At 37.7% G+C, this 7,436-nt stretch overlaps 1 long non-coding RNA gene across 1 annotated transcript; it reads right to left on the reverse strand.

Moving 5' to 3' along the window:
- Nucleotides 1-2,536: 2,536 nt before the first annotated feature.
- LOC137237942 (uncharacterized) lies at nt 2,537-3,065 on the reverse strand. The gene is made up of 3 exons (XR_010949059.1): nt 2,924-3,065; nt 2,721-2,849; nt 2,537-2,656 (listed from the first exon to the last, which is right to left on the reverse strand). It is a non-coding gene; the product is annotated as an uncharacterized lncRNA (long non-coding RNA).
- Nucleotides 3,066-7,436: the final 4,371 nt, after the last annotated feature.

Here is a 7,436-nt window from a genome sequence, read left to right on the forward strand (position 1 = left end):
GATACTACATAATAATCTTATTTCATCAGGGGGCCATTTGGCCTCAACCTCCAACAGCAGAAAGAAATCCTACAAAGGATGGATAAATTTATGTCAGAAGTGGTAATACCGGTAATTCCCAAAGAAGGAAAGGCACAAATTGAAAAAACGGACATAGAAATATTTCAGAAGGGTGTGTTGATGACGGTTAGAGCTCTGCCAATGTTGTACGAATATCTACAGTCAAAGTATAATTTTAAATATATTGCGACTCGCCGTCTAAATCAAGATTTACTTGAACACTTTTTCGTGGCCATTCGTAGTAATGGGGGTCTTAATGATCATCCTACACCGAAAGATTTCCGATATAGGCTTCGTAAATATATATTGGGTAATAGTTCGTGTTGATTGAACCATATTTAATTTTCACTACTTAAATATTCTTACAGCAAGAAATACTAAAAATTTAGATAACACTGGAAATGTACAGCAAGACTCAACAGAATGGCTCAATACATCGAACCCTAACGATTTTCTCCCGATTGAGCCAAACCCTAACGAGCCCAATGAAGCGGAAGGTGAAGACTATGAAGTTGTTGACACGCTAAGCGGTATTAATATACACTGCGATATTGGCGTTCTGCAAGAAGACGCATTAGCGTACTTGGCGGGTTATATAATCCGAAAGCAGAATCTCAACGAATATGAGGATACAAATGCCACGGTATATCCTTATACCGATCTTGTATCAAAGGGTCTTTTGAAGAAACCTTCGTTTCACTTCATGAATGGCATAAAGAGTTTAGAGGCTGTATTTGACAACGTGAACTCAACTGAAATCGCATGTTTCAAAAATTTGAAACAGTACTTGGTTGACCAGAGCACATATGTGGACCTTCCAGAAAATGTAAAAAGATTTTTTTTCAAGTGCCGCATTTTTTTCCGAATACGGCATTTGAATAACCGCTTAAAGGTAGAGAAAGCAAAGTCGCGAGTAATGCGAAACAAAAAGATGAGTAAAGTAACTCTATAATCTGGTAAAAGAAAGATTTAAAATTATTTTACTCAAATAAAAATTATATCTTTATTTCAGCACAACCCTGACGATACGAAAAATTGCCCTTATCAGGGCCACCACTAACCACCAAAGAGAAAAATTGCGAATCAATTATACCTACGCAAAACGGGCCTTATCAGGGCCACAAAGAGAAAAAATTGATAGACAATTATGTTTTACATATTACTATCAGACCCGGCAGACGTTTTTCTGCCCTAAATTTGGCATATCTGCATACATTTTAATAAGCTTTTTCCGTCTAACTCTGCCCTCCCCTCTACACTTTTTCCTAATCTTTTTATTCACTCCTCCCTCCGTCTCTCGCTTTATCTCCATCTTCGACGCATTCTATCTCTTTCTCAGTCTCCTCTCTTTTCTCTTTTCTCAAGTTTTTCTCCTTCTTCTTCATCTCTTATTGCCAGTCCCAGAGGGTGGTATGTATTTTGTTCCAGTCCCACTCCGAGTCTCAGTCTCAGTCCCAGTCCTAGTCCTAATCCCAGTCCCAGTCCGTCTCTGGTATACTTCCCGGAAAAAAGCATCGTAAATACTAATATAGGCAAATTTATATACGAAATTTCAGGCAAATAGAATAGAACGTATGTAAATAGGTATGTGGGTATTATTAATTCTTGTCTTTATTTCGGCTTCGCATGCATATTTATCAGTTCTGCCAGGTTGATGCGACTCCGAATATAACAATGAACTTTAGAGCTCTCAGCAACAGCTTTCATTTGATATCCATAATACACACACATTTTAGGGGTACCCGGGTCCACGTTTTGGCCTATATCTCGAAACCCTAGTCACCCAGGGGTATTAAAATTATCCTGTACTATAGCACTCATCAACAGCTTTCATTTGATATCCATATTGTATAAACACATTCTGGGGGTACCCGGGTCCACGTTTTGTTCTCAAAACCCTAGGCACGTAGCGAAAAAAAGGTAGACATTGGCCGATTCTCAGACCTACCCAATACGCTCACAAAATTTCATGAGAATCGGTTCAGCCGTTTCGGAGGAGTTAAGCCTCTAAAACCGTGACAGAAGAATTTTATATATTAGATAAATTTACTTTTGGATTATCTATATCCTTATTATTATATTATTAAAATTATGGTTATTTTCAGGGCAATACATAGAAAAAAGGGGATGACAAGAAACCAAAACCGGAGTATAACCGATACGGAAACACTCCAAACCGAACTTTTGCCATAGCAGGTAACGATACCAGATCCGGCCTAAAACCGAAATTGATACAAAAGCCTCCTGGTTGTTAGAGCAAAGACGAATTTAATTTGTTGTGAAAATTTCATATTTCGCAGTTTTTTCAAACATTTTACGAATTAATACATTAAAAATTCTTTATAATTCCCTTCGTCATGAGCGGTAGGCATTTCAGTAATGTTGTCCTCAATTTGCTTTTCCAAATTTGTCGTTTCACTGCTTGTATTAATTGCATTTGGAACTTCTTCAGCCATCTTCACGTTAACCAAAGAACGTTTTTTATTATCTTTTTTCCACTATCTTCCCCAACGCGATTTCGCAGCCTTTTTAGGGGTTTTCTTTTACGTTCATGAACTGATTTTGTCTTACTGACGTCCGTTATAGTAGAATGCTCCTGTAAAACCAAAATGAATATTATCTTTTTTTTATTATTTATGCAATTTTGTGTTACAACTCACTTTAAAAGGTCTTTCTTCTTTTGTTTTGCCACCAATTTCACCAGCGCATTTAACAGCACCACATAAACAAACATTTATCTCATTACCCAACAGATCATCCCAATGATAATTGAAGGTAAGCTCTGTATCCTACAAAATAAATTTTAAACAATAACTTTTAACACTCTTAATATATATTTGAAGCTAGAGATAAGCGCTCTTACCGCTGGTATATCTTTTATAGCAAAAAGTCCAATGCGATTTAATCCATTTACGGACTACTTTTGTGTCTCACAATTTCGCACAAGTAATTTCTCAATAGGACTTATAAACTTTTTACTTGCTACAGCTAATGTAGTCGGTGAAGGCGATACTGTCTGGTTACGTGTTCGTCTCGTAGTCGTTGCATCAGTCAAAAGTTCACTATCGCTATCGCCTATATCTGGACTTCTAGTATGTATAAGCAATTCGCGGCGCCGTGTACTTCTTGTTTGAAGTCCCCCATCACTTTCGCTACCGTTATATGCAGCACCAGTTCCTGTTGGCGGTGTTGTAAATCCAATATATTTTGGGCTTAAATCCGAATACAATTCGGCCAGTAAGTTACGTTTTCCTTAAAAACCAAAACAAATATCAGAAAGATAACTACAAATTGTTAAGGCAAATAGCTTACATGCAGCACCAAATCAGTACAGGTACATTACCACTACGTATACCACGCTCTTGTCCAGATCCACTCTGTATATAAAGTGCCCAAATACCCTTTGGACCATATAATTTATGGCCAAATATTGACATTAAATCAATGTTAATTGTATTAATTGGAATTTTGCCAACAGCGTGTGCTGCGTCGGTGTGAAAGAATATATTTCGTGAGCGGCAAAGATTCATCTATGGGCAGAAAACCAACTTTTACCAGTTAATTTTCTGTTTTAGTTTTCGGTTTGTTGACAAAAATTACAAATGACATTTCTTCTTCCATCACTTTTGACAGCAAAAATTGAAAGACCGATTGACAGTTTATGTTCCAGCGGCAACAACAAAATACACGGGAGGGTTGTATTTTTGCTAATGCTTCTACCTGGTAATTGTACCATGGTGTGGCAGCCTCCACCGCGAAAATCCACCAAATGGAATTCGCCGCAACTACATAGTAGCCATACGGCTTATTGTAAATGTGCAGTCGTTACAAGCGGAATTATTATTTTTCGTAAAATTGCAAGTGTGCCAAAACCTCTGGATTATTTTACATAGACCCAATTTTAAGTGAATTTTTATGAAATTGAACCCGTTTGGTTTTCATTTGTGCTCGACAAATCGTTCATTTTCCGGTGCATTATTATTATTGCCATGATATTTTTTGCAAACGCAAACAAACGCGGATGAATACAAGTGGCGAAACTAACTTTTTCAGTATATTCCATTTGGTGGTGGTACAAAATATAATTTATCTATAATCTAAATTTCAGTATATGCTATATACAATAAAACTATTTTAATAATTAGTTTGTTGTTGCTCGAATCGAACCTTGAATCATAAAACTATTTTAGTAATACAAAAACAACTTGTCGGTGATGTGTAATCCCTGTAAACGCGGAGAAATTATTAACGTGTATAAATATTAAAATTTAATTGTACGCAAAAATATTTGCGAATATTAAAAGGGAAACCTGTGTTTCGTTCAAGTAGAGCGTAGGAATCAGTTGAACAACCGAGTACTATCTAGTTTCATCACTTTGTTTGGGGCTGCTCTATCGCATTCTTCCCCAGAATTAAAAATAGGTACCCACCTGCACACTACGTTCAAATCCGTTTGGCTTAGCTCAAGGCTCGACGATAAAACAGCGCATATACCGATCTACATTAAAGAAGACAAGACTGCCGCAAATCTCACCGTGCGGAAAACGAGGCAGCGACAGCCAGAACAACGTAGCCAGCCTTCTCGCCATTCCGGAGCACCATATCACCAGCAATCCGGAAAGCCACCAGAAACTCTATCACTATAAATCGGTGAGTAACACCTTCTCACTTATCTACCATGCCTAGACACTTTGGCGATGAGGGAGTAAACTACACGTTCTCAATTTGTCACTGAAGTCCTACGTCATTCCAATAGGCAAGGATAATTCCGCTACCAAAGTGTGTAAAACCAGCTAGCGAAGATGGTCCTATCGACCGATATCACTCCGGAAACCGGAGCGAATATTTGGTTAGCCAACCATCAGCATTGCCGTGGGCTCACGCCCCAGGCAAAACAACATCAAAATGTAAGAAACAAGTTTTTCCAGATCAAAGAAAGTTTTTCTAAGAGGGGTCGTCCCGGCAGTGATTTAGTCGCAGACTACGGGACGCCCTTGTTCGTGAACAGTATGGAGCCACATAAGATTTATAAAAGTTACAAGGACGTCGGGTTTTGGGGTCCAGCAGAGAAAAACACACTGACAAATGTGTCACCGTCCTAAAAAGATTCTTTTCGCGCTGCAAAGATCTGCTGGAAGGATGACAATTTGTGGGAGAGACGCAACAAACTAAATGGGGTTACACTGAAATGACAGCCTTTGGTCGGGAAAATCCCGAATCGCTCCGGTGCATGGAACCGGCTGCCTTGGGAAGCTCTGCTATGAAATATGGCTCTGGTCGATTTGAAGATATGGGCGATAGTAGATTTACCAGAAGATATTACTATTATTATGTATGCTCCATCGTGCTTTTTGAATGCCTTCATGAGGATATCAAAAAGCCGAACAGGCTCTACCGCGGGGAGGAAACTCATATGGATCTGATCTACATTGGGCTCTAATATACTCAAACTTCTATACAAGAATAGGGAAAAGAAAAATTAATTACCTCCAAACTTATTTTATTAAAATTATTCACCGACGGTGTATGCCTGCTCACGACTATCGGGAATTTCAAGGAGCCATACAATTTCTAGGGACTCCTATTATCAACGCTTGCCCCGCTTCGTCTTGCGTTCCCTATCCGCTGCTTCTCTTTACTAAAGTACGACCTTAAGTTGCACCACTTATGCGTAACTTCATCTGAATATCGAGGAAGTAAATACATTATATAGTGGAATAAACCATATCTTATCTAATAATAATCTTATGGATACCTCGATACCGTTAAAAAATATGTTACATGTCAAAAAAACGCAAGGCATACTGAGGAAATAAGTCAACTTGGAATGACAAAAGAGTATGAGTGTGGACAATGAAATGTCAGATAATCTGGGCAACACAATCTTCTCGAAGGAATATATACTGCCATTATTTTATTTACAATATCCAGGCTCAAGGCCAAATTGTTGATTCGCAATAGCCAAATTAAACGTGCCCACAAACCCTTAAGCCAAAGGAAATACTGTGGGATGTTTGCTTTGACGAGGTGTTGTGAACGAGATGATGGCACAATAGGCTGATGACCCTCACCAGATACCTCTCTACTTCTCAAATAACATTAAAATTGAGCTTGAAACCTCACCGTATTGGAATGGTACATTGGGAGTGAATATTGAATTCATTTCCTTCACCAGCTCAATCGAAAATTGTTGCTTTTTGTATTCCAGTTTATATGCAGGAAGCGTGTAGTTCCAAATAAATTCCGCGTATTGAATTTTATTAATAATATGGTAGACGTAATTTTCTTCCTATCTTAATTTCATTTTTCCTTTTTTTAAATTGTATTTGAAATAATTTTTCTTTTTTGTAATATTTTTCTTTTTCGTTCAGTTTTCAATTAAACGCCAACCCAGTTAATTTTGAGGGCATATTTTCCCTCTTCAGCTTACTGCCTAATTGTTTTTGTATTTTGAATTTCGATAGTTTAAAGTTAGTTTTTTAAACAAAAAATACAAGAAAATGAAATAGTGTCATATATGCTTTAGAGAAGTACCTAGATAACCCATTCCACTTGAATGCAACGGAGTTTCGAAATCTGTACCGACTAACCCCAGACTTGGCACATGATATTATTTCTCAACTTGATGGTCAATTAAGGGGTACAAGAATATCTGCGATATCCACAGAGAAAAACAGAAATGAATACAGCATTTACTTACCTTTTGTTAAAATATGTAAAAACTTGCAAAATAATGACTTTTAAAAACAGTTAGTGTGGAAGATTAATAACGGTTTAATGTCATTTATCAATGCTGTGTATTTGCCTTAAAATATTATATCATTTTGTACTATGTCATCTCTATGATAACTTGTGATCGATATTTCTAATAATAAATCGTTGAAACCCTGGGTTTTTGCCATCACTTTGTTCAAGTTGATATAAATACGTGCAACGGCAAAAAAAGTCACGTTATAGCACGCGACACATAAAAACACCAGGAAATAAACGAGTGTCGATAGGGTGATACGCTTTATTTCCTGTTTTGCATGTTTTTGCGCTTTGCAAACGCCTTTTTTCCTGTTTACGAGTTTTTCACGGTTTGCAAACAAAAATTAAATTTGCAAAGTACCATGCGCCGACAATAGCGTGCCATTAAATTTTCCATTTGATGTTATGGTGAAGTGCCTGCCACCACTTTACATACAAAGTGGCAGTATTGAATTTCAACAAGTGTCTGCAAAATATGGTACCACGATCGCCTCCACGCCGGAGTAAACGTAAGCAAGCAAATAATTCTGTACCCACCACTTCTCCATCATCCAGCTTACCGAAGATCACCGCCAAGTCCGCTAAAGCCACGTCGAGTGCTCCATCATTGAGTGTGTCGTCAAAAA

This window comes from Eurosta solidaginis, chromosome 1, assembly GCF_040869045.1.
Source record: "Eurosta solidaginis isolate ZX-2024a chromosome 1, ASM4086904v1, whole genome shotgun sequence".
Lineage (NCBI taxonomy): Eukaryota > Metazoa > Arthropoda > Insecta > Diptera > Tephritidae > Eurosta > Eurosta solidaginis.